The sequence below is a fragment of the Pelobates fuscus genome, chromosome 7 (genome assembly GCF_036172605.1).
Source record: "Pelobates fuscus isolate aPelFus1 chromosome 7, aPelFus1.pri, whole genome shotgun sequence".
Lineage (NCBI taxonomy): Eukaryota > Metazoa > Chordata > Amphibia > Anura > Pelobatidae > Pelobates > Pelobates fuscus.
Genome location: NC_086323.1, coordinates 195158495 through 195173752, shown reverse-complemented (window position 1 = coordinate 195173752; position 15258 = coordinate 195158495). Strand labels below are relative to the sequence as shown.

General features: G+C 43.3%; 2 protein-coding genes across 3 annotated transcripts in view; one reads left to right on the top strand and one right to left on the bottom strand.

Annotated features, from left to right (window-relative positions):
• Window positions 1-15258, bottom strand: part of LOC134568429 (oocyte zinc finger protein XlCOF7.1-like) — a 409837-nt gene that overhangs the window by 40789 nt on the left and 353790 nt on the right. Inside the window, exon 1 of one of the 2 annotated variants that reach the window (XM_063427015.1) lies at window positions 4702-4804. The exons of the other annotated variant lie outside the window; for it this stretch is intronic. The gene's annotated coding sequence lies outside the window, so the exon portion shown is untranslated. Of the gene's footprint in view, window positions 1-4701; window positions 4805-15258 lie in introns of those variants that run through there. 2 annotated transcript variants of the gene reach the window in all.
• LOC134568430 (oocyte zinc finger protein XlCOF7.1-like) overlaps window positions 1-15258 on the top strand; it is a 552154-nt gene that overhangs the window by 365483 nt on the left and 171413 nt on the right. The gene's annotated exons all lie outside the window — the stretch shown is intronic.

Genomic DNA, 15258 nt, shown 5'->3' with positions numbered 1-15258 from the left:
AGAGGAGTGGACAAGTGAGTGCTAGTAGACAATCCTTAAGAAGCATGGAGCAAGTGCATCATTAGACGCATTTATGCCAAGCTCAGGGTGCGGTTTGCATAGTATGCCCTTTGTTGGCCAGCATACATGATTCACACCTGGCTAACCTAATTCTTAAGGCAGAGTCCTTTTTGGGCATGTTTGCCCCTTTAGTTACGTGACTCGCGTAAGTGGTCCACCTTTTTACCCCACCCACTGGCATTCTGCTTCACAGAACCTGCTGTTAGGGGGTAAGGATTTAATTGAGAGATGAAAGCGAGAGATGTATGTGTTTTCATATAGCTGCATTCTGTGAGTTTCCCTACACCACCACCTCCGCCAGATACATGATGCTTGGGATATGACTGTTAGTATTTTCTGTCATTAACATTTTGTATTTAGTCCCATCATAACGGTCAACACCAGGTCCAATGGGCTCTTAATCTGGCCCTTATTGCATGCCCATTTACCAGCAAATAATTAATAGAGCAAGATATGAATGGACTATATTAGGGGTACTGAAATTATAATTGCAGGTCTCTTGGAAACATTTGAACTTATTTTATGGCCTTCAGATGTATAATGTTATAGTACACTGCCATACAAAATACACTTGTCAGCTACAACATTAAAACCATGTGCCTAATATCTTGTAAGTCCTCCTCATGCTGCCAAAACAGCTGTGTCATATAGGCATGGACTCAATAAGACCTCTGAACGTGTACTGTGGCTTCGCAGACAGGACAGAGAAGAGAGAATTGCAATAACGATCCTTAGAATGGTCGGGTTATGCAAAAAGGGATAGTCAAAACACGAGCCGAGGTCAATGGAAACAGAGAGACGGAATAACGAATGAAAAAGCCATAAAGCTTGGCTGGTGGGGCCCATAAAGATAACGAAGGGGGGGGGGGGAACGTACTGGCCTCCCCCGTGGCCCCCACCCCTGCGCGGTAGGTAGGAGCCCTACATAACAGTGAGGGGGGGACTTACTGTACTCCCCTCAGCCCCCTCCCCTGTGCGGCGGGTGGGGCCCCTAAGACAAACCCACCTCCCTTCAAAGGAGACTAGGGGTCCCCAAACCCCTAGTCACCCATCCCCCCCACCCAAATAAAATATATCCCCTACCTACCCCCCCCCCACCCTAAAAATAGTGAGGGGGGAATAAAATAACTAACCTGTAAATAAAAATAAAACTTACCATTTCATGTCTTCTTTCTTAAATTTTCAGCCCAAAAAAGGCCAAATAAAAAATCATAATACCGTTGAACTTAGAATAAAATAAAAAACCAGAGCGCAAAAAAAAAAAAAAAACCTGACGCTAAAAAAATTAATCCATCTTCACCCATGAAGGGCTCCACGCAGACTGAGCTCTGCAGGGCAGGGAAGGCTTATAAAGCCTTTCCCCGCCCTGCAATTAGGCCAAGAGCACTCTGATTGGTTAAAGCCAATCAGAGTGGTCTTTGTCATTTTACTCAGCGTGGGAAAGTTCTTTGGAATTTTCCCACGCTGTGTAATTTGACTCATAACACTCTGATTGGTGGGCTTAAAATCCATCCAATCAGAGTGCTCTGTGTCATTTTACAGGGGATATATTTTATGTGGCAGGGGGGGATGGGTGACTAGGGGCCCCTAGTCACCTTTGAAGGGGGGGGGAAAGTAGGGGTGGGGGAGGACAGTAGGCCCCCCCTCATGGTCTTTATGGCCCCCACCCGCCGCTCAGGGGTGGGGGCCGGGGGGGGACAGTTGGCCCCCCTCATTATCTTTATGGTCCCCACCACTCAGGGGTGGGGGCCAGGGAGAGGAAATTAGGTCCCTCCCCAATTATTTAGGGCACCCACCCACCGCTCAGGGGGAGGAAATTAGGTCCCTCCCCAATTATTTAGGGCCCCCACCCACTGCTCAGGGGTGGGGGCCTGGTGGAGGAAATTAGGTCCCTCCTCAATTATTATTTGGGGCCCCACCCGCCGCTCAGGGGTGGGGGCGAGGGGGGCAATAGGCCTCCCCTTTAGATTACAAGCCCGTCACAAGTGCGGGCTCGGGCGGGGGGGGTGCGGTTTTTTAATAGACATGCCCCTACTAGCTGTGTCACATGCTGCACTGGCCAATCACAGCCATGCCATTTGTAGGCATGGCTGTGATGGCTTCTAAGGGCACACGCGTCAAACGCTTGTTGAATGGCTGCCCTGCAGCTTTTCAAATTGCGCCATTATATTGCCGAACTCGAACATACACTGAAATGTCCATGTTCGGGTCCGGATCCAAAAAACTTAATGTTCGGTACCAACCTAAAGTTCGGGTTCGCTCAACTCTAATGGTGAATATACCTTATTCACAAATATGAAAAAAATCTTAAATGTGAAAATAGTCAAGGCTGGGGAACGCAGCCATGGATCATAAGTAAGGATAGTTGTACAGTGCATGAAAAGTTATGACATATAAAGTACTTGATGTGAAAAAAGTGCAAACTGTTGCTCCAACCAACATGAGCGTCTGTGATATAAACAAGTGTGCCATATAACTACCCTATAATACTAGATATCACACATTTAAGACTACGCAGATCTACTGTTGCGGCTACCCCAAGAGTATGAGAGGTTTTGTCGCCTGAGACATTCTTTCCCCCTGTCCAGAGTGATGCTTTCCGATTTCCCAGGATAGTATAGCTCTTACAAGAGATGGGTGATTATAGCATGTACAGCTGGTCCCTACAATCATGAGATGAGACTCTATGGTGAGGGTAAGCAAGGAAATGTATTTTAATGTTGCCACACTGGCCTTTTATGCAATTCCCCATGTAAGGGGTACTCCCAAATGGACCTTGTGGGGAACTTACAAGATACAAACATAGACCAATGACAGTGATGTTCAGATGTATGGCACTCCCATTATAATCACATAATCCCTCCCTTCTACCTGAGAGATAATTGAGAAAGATACTGTACTAACTCAATTATCTCTAGATGAAAAAGAACACAATTTACAGGTAACCCGAAAGTATCCCCAAAACTCACATAACCCCACAAAAGTTATATCTCCTGATAGCCCCGATCTGGGGAAACAACAAACAGGTGATACTTGACAAATTAGAATATCGTGCAAAAGTTCATGTATTTCAGTAATGCAACGTAAAAGGGAAACTAATATATAAGATAGACGCATTACATGCAAAGCAAGATAGTTCAAGCCGTGATTTGTCATAAGTGCGATGATTATGGCTTACAGCTCATGAAAACCCCAAATTCACAATCTCGGTAAATTAGAATATTACATGCGATCAATAAAATAATGTGTACACATAGAATAATGTCGGACCTCTGAAAAGTATAAGCATGCATATGGACTCAGTACTTGGTTTGGGCCCCTTTTGCAGCAATTACTGCCTCAATGCAGCGTGGTACGGAAGCTATCAACCTGTGGCACTGCTGAGGTGTTATGTAAGACCAGGATGCTTCAATAGCGGCCTTCAGCTCTTCTGCATTGTTCGGTCTCATGTCTCATCTTTCTCTTGCAATGCCCCATAGATTCTCTATGGGGTTCAGGTCAGGTTAGTCCAGGCCTGGACTTAATGAAGCACAGTGGACCAACACCAGCAGATGACATGGCTCCCCAAATAAACACAGACTGTGGAAACTTCACACTGGACTTCAAGCATCTTGCAGTGTGTGCCCCTCCATTCTTCCACCAGAGTCTGGGTCCTTGGTTTCCAGATGAGATGCAAAAGTTGCTCTCATCAGAAAAGAGGACTTTGGACAACTGAGCAACAGACCATGTCTGCTTTTCTTTAGCCCAGGTAAGACGCTTCTGACATTGTTTGTTGTTCAGGAGCGACTTGACAAGAGGAATACGACATCTGATGCCCATGTCCAAGATCTGTCTGTGTGTGGTGGCTCTTGATGCACTGACTCCAACCTCAGTCCACTCCTTGTGAAAGTCCCCAACACATTTGAATGGCCTTTTCCTGACAATCCTCTCCAGGCTGCGGTCATCCCTGCTGCTTGTGCACCTTTTTCTTCCACACTTTTCCCTTCACATAACTTTCTATTAAATGTACTTGATACAGCACTTTGAGAACATCAAACTTCCTTCGCAGTTACCTTTGGAGTCTTTCCCTCCTTATGGAGGGTGTCAATGATGGTTTTCTGCACAATTGTCAGGTCAGCAGTCTTCCCCATGATTGTGATTCCTACTGAACCAGACAGAGACCTTTTAAAGGCTCAAAAACCCTTTGCAGGTGTTATGGCTTACTTAAATGATTAGAGTGGGACACTGTGAGTCTAGAATATCGCACCTTTTCACAATATTCTAATTTACTGAGATTGTGGATTTGGGGTTTCATGAGCTGTAAGCCATAATCATTGGACTTATGACAAATCAAGTCTTCTACTATCTTGCTTTGCATGTAATGTGTCTAACTAATATATTAGTTTCCCCTTTTACGTTGCATTTCTGAAATAAATGAACTTTTGCACGATATTCTAATTATTTGAGTATCACCTGTAAGTATCTATGCACTGATAAACATGTTGCTATGTATAGTACTCATGAATATCTATACACTGATAATAAACATGTCTCTCTGTATAATAATACTGAGTATCTATACACTGATAATAAACATGTCGCTCTGTATAATGATAGCAAGTACCTGTTATGTTTGATGATAGCTGACTTACAATAACATACCGTCTATTAATCAGCCAGGATTTATTGATCACAAGTCACATATTATGTTCGATCCCTTTGTTGATATACACATTCCTGCTGTAACATACACCCAACATGGCCGAACTCCATACACACACTGGGAAGAGAGAGCAAATCTAGGGGGTGTGCCAATCCCAGCATGCCTTGCACACTTACTACAGGAGCTGGTTAGGGACAAACTATGCATTATGCAAAGCTCCCCTAGAGGAGACTGCTGGTATTCACCACAGTATCCACATAATAATGTAGTCACAAGACTGTATAATAATGCTGAGTATCTATACACTGATAATAAACATGTCGCTGTATAATAATACTGAGTATCTATACGCTGATAATAAACATGTCGCTCTGTATAATACTGAGAATCTATACACTGATAATAAACATGTCGCTCTGTATAATAATTCTGAGTATCTATACGCTGATAATAAACATGTGGCTCTGTATAATAATTCTGAGTATCTATACGCTGATAATAAACATGTGGCTCTGTATAATAATTCTGAGTATCTATACGCTGATAATAAACATGTCGCTCTGTATAATACTGAGTTTCTATACGCTGATAATAAACATGTCACTCTGTATAATAATACTGAGTATCTATACGCTGATAGTAAACATGTCGCTCTGTATAATAATAATACTGAGTATCTATACACTGATAATAAACATGTCGCTGTATAATACTGAGTATCTATATGCTGATAAAAAACATGTCGCTCTGTATAATAATACTGAGTATCTATACACTGATAATAAACATGTCGCTCTGTATAATAATTCTGAGTATCTATACGCTGATAATAAACATGTGGCTCTGTATAATAATTCTGAGTATCTATAAACTGATAATAAACATGTCGCTCTGTATAATACTGAGTTTCTATACGCTGATAATAAACATGTCACTCTGTATAATAATACTGAGTATCTATACGCTGATAGTAAACATGTCGCTCTGTATAATAATAATACTGAGTATCTATACACTGATAATAAACATGTCGCTGTATAATAATACTGAGTATCTATACGCTGATAATAAACATGTCGCTCTGTATAATAATACTGAGTATCTATACACTGATAATAAACATGTCGCTGTATAATAATACTGAGTATCTATACGCTGATAATAAACATGTCGCTCTGTATAATAATACTGAGTATCTATACACTGATAATAAACATGTCGCTCTGTATAATAATTCTGAGTATCTATACGCTGATAATAAACATGTCGCTCTGTATAATAATACTGAGTATCTATACACTGATAATAAACATGTTGCTCTGTATAATAATACTGAGCATCTATACGCTGATAATAAACATGTCGCTCTGTATAATAATACTGAGTATCTATACACTGATAATAAACATGTCGCTCTGTATAATAATACTGAGTTTCTATACACTGATAATAAACACGTCGCTCTGTATAATAATACTGAGTTTCTATACGCTGATAATAAACACGTCGCTCTGTATAATGATACCGAGTACCTGTTATGTTTGATGATAGCTGGCTTACAATAACATACCGTCTATTAATCAGCCAGGATTTATTGATCACAAGTCACATATTATGTTCGATCCCTTTGTTGATATACACATTCCCGCTGTAACATACACCCAACATGGCCGAACTCCATAAACACACTGGGAAGAGAGCAAATCTAGGGGGTGTGCCAATCCCAGCATGCCTTGCACACTTACTACAGGAGCTGGTTAGGGACAAACTATGCATTATGCAAAGCTCCCCTAGAGGGGACTGCTGGTATTCACCACAGTATCCACATAATAATGTAGTCACAAGACTGTATAATAATGCTGAGTATCTATACACTGATAATAAACATGTCGCTCTGTATAATAATACTGAGTATCTATACGCTGATAATAAACATGTTGCTCTGTATAATAATACTGAGTATCTATACGCTGATAATAAACATGTCGCTCTGTATAATAATACTGAGTATCTATACGCTGATAATAAACATGTTGCTCTGTATAATAATACTGAGTATCTATACACTGATAATAAACATGTCGCTCTGTATGATAATACTTAGTATCTATACACTGATAATAAACATTTTGCTGTATAATAATGCTGAGTATCTATACACTGATAATAAACATGTCACTCTGCATAATAATACTGAGTATCTATACGCTGATAATAAACATGTCGCTCTGTATAATAATACTGAGTATCTAAATGCTGATAATAAACATGTCACTCTGTATAATAATACTGAGTATCTATGCACTGATAATAAACATGTCACTCTGTATAATAATGCTGAGTGTTTATACACTGATAATAAACATGTTGCTCTGTATAATAATACTGAGTATCTATACGCTGATAATAAACATGTAGCTCTGTATAATAATACTGAGTATCTATACGCTGATAATAAACATGTTGCTCTGTATAATAATACTGAGTATCTATACGCTGATAATAAACATGTTGCTCTGTATAATAATACTGAGTATCTATACACTGATAATAAACATGTCGCTCTGTATGATAATACTGAGTATCTATACACTGATAATAAACATGACACTGTATAATAATACTTAGTATATATACACTGATAATAAACATTTTGCTGTATAATAATGCTGAGTATCTATACACTGATAATAAACATGTCACTCTGCATAATAATACTGAGTATCTATACGCTGATAATAAACATGTCGCTCTGTATAATAATACTGAGTATCTAAATGCTGATAATAAACATGTCACTCTGTATAATAATACTGAGTATCTATGCACTGATAATAAACATGTCACTCTGTATAATAATACAGAGTATCTATACGCTGATAATAAACATGTCGCTATGTATAATAATACTGAGTATCTAAATGCTGATAATAAACATGTCGCTCTGTATAATAATATGAGTATCTATACACTGATAATAAACATGTTGCTCTGTATAATAATACTGAGTATCTATACGCTGATAATAAACATGTCGCTCTGTATAATAATACTGAGTATCTATACACTGATAATAAACATGTTGCTGTATAATAATTCTGAGTATCTATACGCTGATAATAAACATGTCACTCTGTCTAATAATACTGAGTATCTATACGCTGATAATAAACATGTCGCTCTGTATAATAATACTGAGTATCTATACGCTGATAATAAACATGTTGCTCTGTATAATAATGATGAGTATCTATACAGTGATAATAAACATGTCGCTCTGTATAACAATACTGAGTATCATAAGTTAAGCCATATAATACTTATCTATGTAAATTTCAACTTGGACATGTAATGCTGGAATAGCTCACTTGTCACACAGATTTCACTAAAGGGTTAATTTTTTTTACATTTTTTTAGCCCATTAGATGAGTAAACTTCATCTATTATTACTAGGGAAATGGCTGTTCCTTGAAATGATTTCTCTAATGGGGACAACCTAATTTTAAGTGAGCCCAGGACTGCCATCAGCTAACCCGACCACATTACCCTCATTTAAGAAGTGCCATTGTCCGGCACATATCGTTGAAAGTGACCATTGTACGAATATTTTTTTTTCCCCTCCCCGCTTTTTTCTTTTTCTTCTCTTCTTGTATATTGTTATATTGAATATTGTACCTTGTTAGTTCCAACATTCAACCACTGTGACATGCTTAAATACCAGACTACGTTAAATATAAGGGCTAGGACATAAAAGGACTAACGACTCACTTGACTATAATATATTGCTTCAGACAGAAGTAAAGCATCTTTTAACCCCTTAAGGACACATGACACATGACATGGTACTAGTTACGTGACTCGTGTAAGTGGTCCACCTTTTTACCACACCCACTGACATTCTGCTTCACAGAACCTGCTGTTAGGGGGTAAGGATTTAATTGAGAGATGAAAGCGAGAGATGTATGTGTTTTCATATAGCTGCATTCTGTGAGTTTCCCTACATTACCACCTCCGCCAGATACATGATGCTTGGGATATGACTGTTAGTATTTTCTGTCATTAACATTTTGTATTTAGTCCCATCATAATGGTCAACACCAGGTCCAATGGGCTCTTAATCTGGCCCTTATTGCATGCCCCTTTACCAGCAAATAATTAATAGAGCAAAATATGAATGGACTATATAAGGGATACTGAAATTATAATTGCAAGTCTCTTGGAAACATTTGAACTTATTTTATGGCCTTCAGATGTATAATGTTATAGTACACTGCCATACAAAATACACTTGTCAGCAACAACATTAAAACCATCTGCCTAATATCTTGTAAGTTCCCCTCATGCTGCCAAAAGAGCTCTGTGTCATGGAAGCATGGACTCAATAAGACCTCTGAATGTGTCCTGTGGCTTCGCAGACAGGACAGCGTAGAGAGAATTGCAATACCGATCCTTAGAATGGCCGGGTTATGCAAAAAGGATAGTCAAAATAGAAACCGAGGTCAAGGGAAACAGAGAGACGGAATAACGAGAGATAAAGCCAAATATCAGAAACCAGGAAATCCAAATAACAAGTGCAACGCTCAATGGTAAACCAAAGACCACAATAGGGCACTGAGGCAAGGGAGAGGTTAGCTAACCTCCAATTAGTGTTTACCACAACACGTGGGAGGAGTTTCGTCCCTTCCTTGTGGTCACATCACCGGGTGCAGCACACATATAAGGAAGCTGCTCTGTAGCGTGCAGCGTCAGACACACTGCCAGTCTGGAGACAGGGACCAGATGACTCCACTCGCTGTGATGAGGTAGGCAAGGTCACTGCGAGCGGCACGGGGGCAGGGGACCTGACACTTCTGCCAGCAGATCCTGTAAGTCCTGCATGTTGCAAGGTTGGGTCTGCATGGATCGGATTTGTTGTTCCAACGCATCCCATAGATGCTCAATCAGATTGAGATCTAGGGAATTTGGAGGCAAATTGGGACAAAGGGACTAATAGTTTAGCAAAGGGAATTAGGTTTTTGAACTTGTTAAAATGATACCTTCATGTTAAAACTTGTACAAGCACCAACTAGTCTGGACCTGGTTCTAACAGACATTGTTGATATTTTGACCAACATTAAAATAGGTGAGCACTTGGTAAATAGAGATCATAATATACGGGGGAAAAAACTAAGAAATATATACTGGCGCTAAATGTATTATAAATTATAATAACCGTATATACTGGTTGTGGCGAAATTAACCTCACCACCTGTGCCTGGAGAGGACTACTTGCCAGCCTCCTGCCTTTAGACTATGGCCCCATGTTGAATTGCTGGAATTTCCCCTGCAAAGACACGAAAGCCGGGTCATTCGGTGCTTGCCCTGTTTGAGTGATGATACCCCAGATAGCTATGACATGGAGCCCATTCGTATAATGAAAGACTATGGGAAAGACTTTGGCTCCATGGCAATTGAACTGTATGTGTGTGATCTGAACGCCATTCAGTAATAATGTGCGCTCATATCTGAGCTATCTGGGGATCTGTTGAATGTACCTGTTTTATGCAATGGCTGCACATATATTTTTATGTATTTTATTGTCTTTTGCTGCCATGTGTTCAATGGAGTTTTGCCTCTGTCCTTGGAAATAATTGGATTACTTCCCAATTATCTCCAGGATAGGAGACTCTGTGGAACTGGTTTTGGGCAGAAAAGCCCTGCTATCTATCTTTTGAACCACTGGACCAATTTGTATGATTTTGACGTATGTTTGTATTTGGAGTATGCTGATTCTGAAAATGTAGGAAAAATTGTATTTCTCTGCTTGTGCTAATTAAATTACACATTGTGTAGGGTAATTGAATCACAGGCAGAGGGGAGGATTTTGTGTGGGAGTGTCTGAGTGTATTGTATGTGTTTATTGGTTGTGTTCCAAAACCCTGTGGGTGGTACTGTGTATATAAGAACAATAAACCCACAGCTCTGACTGTTCACTGCTTGACCCTCAACGTGGAGCTTTGTCTCGTTCTTGGGGGGGATTTACTGTATGCTGTTCCAGTTTGACTGCTAGGAGTGTAAACCTATTCGTATGTTTTTTCCTATTCGGCTGTTTACAGCATTCGTATGGTTTCCTGTTCGGCAGATTGGTGTTCTGCAGTAGCTGTGCCTGTGCATCTGAAAAGGGAAATATCGCCTAAACGGTTTTAACCCCTGGTGTGCAAAACGGTCCGTTACAACTGATAATAAACATGTCGCTCTGTATAATAATACAGAGCATCTATACGCTGATAATAAACATGTCGCTCTGTATAATAATACCGAACATCTATACGCTGATAATAAACATGTCACTCTGTATAATAATACCGAGTACCTATACGCTGATAATAAACATGTCGATCTGTATATAAATACCGAGTACCTATACGCTGATAATAAACATGTGGCTCTGTATAATAATACTGAGTACCTATACGCTGATAATAAACATGTGGCTCTGTATAATAATACCGAGTACCTATACGCTGATAATAAACATGTGGCTCTGTATAATAATACCGAGTACCTATATGCTGATAATAAACATGTGGCTCTGTATAATAATACCGAGTATCTATACATTAATAAACATGTCGCTCTGTATAATAATACTGAGTATCTATACGCTGATAATAAACCTGTCACTTTGTATAATAATACTGAGCATCTATACGCTGATAATAAACATGTCACTCTGTATAATAATACCGAGTACCTATACGCTGATAATAAACATGTCATTCTGTATAATAATACTGAGTACCTATACGCTGATAATAAACCTGTCACTTTGTATAATAATACAGAGCATCTATACGCTGATAATAAACATGTCGCTCTGTATAATAATACCGAGAACCTATATGCTGATAATAAACATGTCGCTCTGTATAATAATACCGAGTACCTATATGCTGATATTAACATGTTATGTTTGATGATAGCTGACTTAAAATAACATACCGTCTATTAATCAGCCAGGATTTATTGATCACAAGTCACATATTATGTTCGATCCCTTTGTTGATATCAACATTCCTGCTGTAACATAGACCCAACATGGCCGAACTCCATGCACACACTGGGAAGAGAGCAAATCTAGGGGGGGTATCCATCCCAGCATGCCAGGCAGAGGGTGGTGGGGTGGCGAGGTGGCTGGGGCAGAGGGTGGTGGGGTGGCTGTGGCTGGTGGGGTGGCTGGGGCAGAGGGTGGTAGGGTGGCTGGGGCAGAGGGTGGTGGGGTGGCTGGGGCAGAGGGTGGTGGGGTGGCTGTGGGTGGTGGGGTGGCTGGGGCAGAGGGTGGTGGGGTGGCTGTGGCTGGTGGGGTGGCTGTGGGTGGTGGGGTGGCTGGGGCAGAGGGTGGTGGGGTGGCTGTGGGTGGTGGGGTGGCTGGTGGGGTGGCTGGGGCAGAGGGTGGTGGGGTGGCTGTGGGTGGTGGGGTGGCTGGGGCAGAGGGTGGTGGGGTGGCTGTGGGTGGTGGGGTGGCTGGGGCAGAGGGGGGTGGGGTGGCTGTGGGTGGTGGGGTGGCTGGTGGGGTGGCTGGGGCAGAGGGTGGTGGGGTGGGTGGTGGGGTGGCTGGGGCAGAGGGTGGTGGGGTGGCATAAATACCTTATGTTTCCCTGGTGGTCCAGTGGGCGGCCAGGCTGTTTCCCTAGTGGTCCAGTGGGCGACCAGGCTGTTTCCCTGGTGGTCCGGTGGGCTCCCTTTACAGTCTGCAGCTCCGCCGGGTGCAGAGCTGCAGACCACGTGGTGAGTTTAGTCTCGCGATCTCAGTCAGTCAGAGCGTTGCCGTGGTAACCCGCGGCAACGCTCTGATTGGGTGAGATCGCGAGACCCACTCAGTCTGCAGCTCTGCACTCAGCGGAGCTGCAGACAGGCTTGCTCTCTCCCGGGCAGGCATATGAGGGGCCTCGCACCTGGCGGCATTAAGGGCAAGCCGCCGGGCCCCCTCCTGTGTCGGGTCCTCGGTCTCTGACCGAGGACCCGACCTGTCACACTGCCCTAAGGCGATTTAGGTGGCCGCGAGGCCCCCATCAGCGCGAGGCCTTAGGCGGCCGCCTAAATCGCCTAATTAGAGAGCCGCCTCTGACCGAATGCAATGGGCAGAAATAGTGTAACAAATGGGAATGCAATGGGTATACATAATACAACAAAAGGGGATTTCTTCACACTGCTCCCCTATAAGTCCATAGGTCGGCATACCTGTCGGGTTGGCTTGGGGATGTCCGAGAATTGTCCTTTAAGCGTCCAGTTCGGTCTGTGGGGACAGACCATCCGCATTACCGTTTTGTTTGCCTGGACGGTATTGCATTGTAAAGTTGTAGGGCTGAAGGGCTAGGCTCCACCATAATAGCCTGGGGTTGTCACAAGCCATCCTGTTTATCCACACAAGGGAGTTATGATTAGTCATAAGAGTAAATGGCCGGCCGTACAGATAAGGTTGTAGCTTCTTGAGTGCCCACACTAAGGATAAGCACTCTTTCTCCACGGTGGCATAGCTGACCTCTCTGGGCAAAAGTTTACGGCTGAGGTAAGCCACCGGTTGTTCCATACCGTCGCCCCCCACTTGGCTTAACACGGTTCCCAGCCCGAACATGGAGGCATCTGTGGACAAGAAATTGTTTAGTGTGGTCGGGTGCTGCCATCACAGGAGCCTCACTTAACGCCGCTTTAAGTTTCTGGAAAGCCTCTGCGCACTCTGGGGTCCAGGTTTGGCCAGGGCACTATACTCTGGGACAAATTTCCTATAATAGCCGGCTATTGCTAAAAAGGCTAATACCTGGGTTTTGGTACGGGGTTGGGGCCAATTCGCTATGGCTTCTACTTTGGCAGGCTCTGGCCGCTGCCTACCTGAACCTACCCTGTGGCCGAGATACTGTACCTCGGCCATACCTACATGGCATTTGTCAGGTTTCAATTTGAGCCCTGCCAGGTTAATTAGTTTGAGTACCCTGGACACGTGCCCCAGGTGGTCCCCCCATGTGCGGCTGTAGACATGCGAAGTCCTGGAACCCCTCTAGGAGCCTGTCGGTCATACTCTGAAACGTAGCCGGAGCATTCTTCATCCCAAAGGGCATAACCTTAAACTGGTATAGCCCAAATGGGGTGACGAAGGCTAACTTCGGTATAGCCGCAGGCTCCAAGGGGATTTGCCAATACCCCTTGCACAAGTCCAGGGTAGTCAAGTAATTCCCCCTGCCATGCGGTCTAGTAACTTGTCTATTCTGGGCATAGGGTAGGCATCAGTTATGGTGCGATCGTTGAGCCTCCGATAGTCTACACAGAAGCGCATGGTGCCGTCGCGATTGGGACTAGTACTACTGGCGAAGCCCAAGGGCTTTGGGAGGGTTCTATAACCCCTAATTTAAGCATATGCCTTATTTCAGATAGCATATTTCCACGTACTGCCTCAGGAATACGATACGGTTGTTGCCGTAACGGCGTTTCTCCCTGGGTTTCTACACGGTCTACCGCAGCGGAGGTATAGCCTGGTATGGCTGAAAACATTTCCTGGTATCCCTGAAGCAGTTGTGAAGCCTCACCTTTCTCTAAGGGGTTAAGGTTCTGACCCAAGCTTACTTGGTCAATAGTACACTGTGAGGTGTCTAATAAATCAGGGAGGGGTAGCCCCTCACTATCCTCCGAGGAGGGGGCACATACTGCGCACACATCTTCCCTCCTTTCGTAATATGGTTTGAGCATGTTGACATGAAAGGCTTTGGTCAGCCTTTCATCTGAACACTTGCTCATAATGTAGGTGGTATCGCTTATCCGCTCTACCACCTTAAAGGGTCCCTGCCAGGCCGCCTGCAGTTTGTCTTTCTTTGCGGGCCGTAGGGCTAATACTTTCTGGCCTATTTCTAAGACCCTATCTCTGGCACCCCTATCATACCACTTCTTCTGGCATTCCTGGGCCACCCGCAGATTCTCCCGAACAGATTCAGTGAGAGCCCGCAGCCGGTCCCGGAATTCCAGAACATACTAAACGATAAGGATCCCCCCACCTCATCTGTGTTACCCTCCCAGTGCTCCCATACGAGATCCAGGGGGCCCCTAACTTTTCTCCTGAACAGGAGTTCGAATGGGGGAGAACACAGTGGACGCCTGGGGCACTTCGCAGTAGGCAAACAGAATATGGGGGAGATATTTTTCCCAATTCCTGCAGGACTCTGCGAAAGTTTTTAGCATTTGCTTGAGCGCGCCATTGAAACGTTCACAGAGTCCATTGGTCTGGGGGTGATAGGGAGCGCTAAATAGGGCTTTCACTCCACAGCTCTGCCACAATTGCTGGGTCAGGAGGGCTGTGAACTGGGTCCCCCGATCGGATAGGATCTCCTGGGAAAACCTACACGGGAAAATATTTTGACCAGGGCCTCTGCCACGGTCTCCGCCTCTATGTTGGCAAGAGCTACCACTTCGGGGTACCTAGTGGCGTAGTTCACCACTGTGAGGATGAACCTTTTGCCGGACTGACTGGGGCGGCTGAGGGGTCCTATTAAGTCTACCGCTACTTGGTGAAATGGTTCTTCTATAATGGG